Source organism: Pteropus alecto, unplaced genomic scaffold (assembly GCF_000325575.1).
Source record: "Pteropus alecto unplaced genomic scaffold, ASM32557v1 scaffold95, whole genome shotgun sequence".
In the NCBI taxonomy this organism is placed as follows: Eukaryota; Metazoa; Chordata; class Mammalia; order Chiroptera; family Pteropodidae; genus Pteropus; species Pteropus alecto.
In genome coordinates, this window is record NW_006441071.1 from 1053736 (window position 1) to 1056005 (window position 2270).

The 2270-nt window shown below is 39.1% G+C and overlaps 1 long non-coding RNA gene across 1 annotated transcript in view; it reads left to right on the forward strand.

Moving 5' to 3' along the window:
• The first annotated feature begins 223 nt into the window (after window positions 1-223).
• LOC107196143 overlaps window positions 224-2270 on the forward strand; it is a 7671-nt gene continuing 5624 nt past the window's right edge. The window contains exon 1 of the long non-coding RNA XR_001517509.2: window positions 224-291. This is a non-coding gene — a long non-coding RNA (uncharacterized LOC107196143). The remainder of the gene's footprint in view (window positions 292-2270) is intronic.

Genomic DNA, 2270 nt, shown 5'->3' on the forward strand with positions numbered 1-2270 from the left:
TTGTCAAGGTTATCTTTATGCTGGTATTTCCTGAATCCGAAATGCCCTACTCCCTTGCTTCTTCAAGTGTCTTACCAATGACATCAATATTACTTAGAGCTTGTTAGAAAATGCAGAATCACATGCCCTGCCCCAGGTACTAAGTCAGGTAGTGCAATTCCAGTGATTTCGATGTGGATTAAATTTGAGAAGCATGACTCTATTCTCTCCTTTTCTACCAGATAACCCCTCCAATCCTTCAAAGCCCAGCTGTGCTGTCAGCTCCTCTGGGAAGACTTTCTCACCACTCTGGTAAAGTCAATCATTTTCTTTGTGTGCCGTTTCCTTTACACATGTCTTCTGTATCTGTTCATAGTAGACTGTGAGTTCCAGGAGTTGATAAATTGAATTGACTTCATTTCTCTGTCTTTTGCAGACAATTGACCTCCAATAGATAGTTGTTGAATTAGGCGAATAGCTATCCACATGAGGGAGACTTTATTGTCACCCTTTTGCAAATACAGAACTGGAGCTAAAGGAGATTAATGCTGTCTTGTAAGTGACAAAGTTTGGATTTGAGCCCAGGCCTCCTCATTTCAATACCCACATCCCCACCTCTACGCCATACAGCCATTTTAAGAATTTTGGACAATGCAGAGAACTATCTTAGGATATTAGGATTATTTTCTGCATGTAGGCAATTGCTCATTCTAAAGTCTGCTAGCAACTAAGAGTAAGGAAAAGGAGGCCATTCAGAGAGATTGGTGCTGGAAAATGATGGCATGCTTTTGGAAAGCAAAGAAATATTTTGTGATTTTTAAGGTCCATTTGCAAAGATCAGTCCTCCATGTGTATGTCTACATGTGTACAGTGTCTGCCCTAAAAAAGTACACTCAAAATATATTGTCTAAATGAATAAGTGAATGTCTTTCTTTGTACTTGAGTGTCCAAGTTCAGATGTGTATATGCATTGCGCATATCTTTGAATATTTATGTGTATCTATGACTATGTATTCCAGGCCCTTACTGCTCAAGGTGTGGTCTGAAGATCAGTAGTGTTGTCATAACCTGAGAATTACTGGAAATGCAGAAACTCAGGTGCCACCTCAAACTCACTGAATCAGAATCTACATTTTTAATCAGGTCCCCAGATGATTCATGTGAAAGTTTGAGATACACTATTCTAAATCATCCCAGGTATGCCAGGACAGGCTGTCATGTCAGGTCTAAGTTCAAGATGCTGAAGAGTTGCCAGAAATAGATGCTTTAGTCACAGTACACTGGTATCATTATCTCACACCTCTGCTCTTCACACACCTGTAGACAAAGATCTAATTTACCACTTAAAAAAGAGAGTACATACATGCCACCACAAGCACACAGAGCAAATTTGAACCTTGTTGATACTTTATGATCCACTTTAGCTTTAAGGTCTTCCTCTGTCAGGACATAGTCATTTTTCCTCAATGTGCAAAGAAACTTACCTCTTTCATTCAACAGAGATACTTACCTGCCCCTTTCTTCCTCTCGCTACTCTTTTCTGGCTTTCCTTTACTCTCCCCTTCTCCAGAAACTCATGTACCAAGAAGATAACTTTTCTCTTCACTCACCTCCCAATTCTGACAATTCATAGAATTATTCTTTTTTTTTTTCACTGCCTCCACACTTAGAATTAGATGTGGATATCTGTCTGTTTTGTTTAGAGGGAGTTGGGGAACGATTGATATTTCAAAGAAAAAAAATATGCCCTCCCCTTTTCTTGAATTTGTCTTGGAAATTATAATATTGGTTGGTTACCTGACACATCCTCTATCCTCATCTATTGTCACCCACTTGTCCCCTACCCTAAGCCCTTTTTCAGACTATAGAAATTATACTGGGGTCACATTTTCTTTCTCTGCCAGAGTGACACATTCTTCAACTTAAAAAATGACATTTGGAGCAAGTTAAAGATAACAACTAGGAGTTATTTCTGAACAACAGTGCATTAAAACTTATCAGTTCCTTGAGCACTGTGTCCAGAGCCATCTGCTCTAGATTGCTTCTTCCTTCTCTGACCTCCATCTTCTTTTTGTTCTATGTGAAATCTCTCCCTCTTCTCTTTAAATACCCTCAAATGTTCTCCTCAGCTAAATCTCCTCATGGGGTTTAGGCATTTACAAAAGGTAAAAGATACAACTGTCTTAAAATAGCTGCAGCTTTCTGCCCTGCAAAAATACCCCAATGAACAAACAAACAAAGAAAAATATATGAGGTCCTGCTACTTACCTGAAATGCAGGAGAAAGGGAAA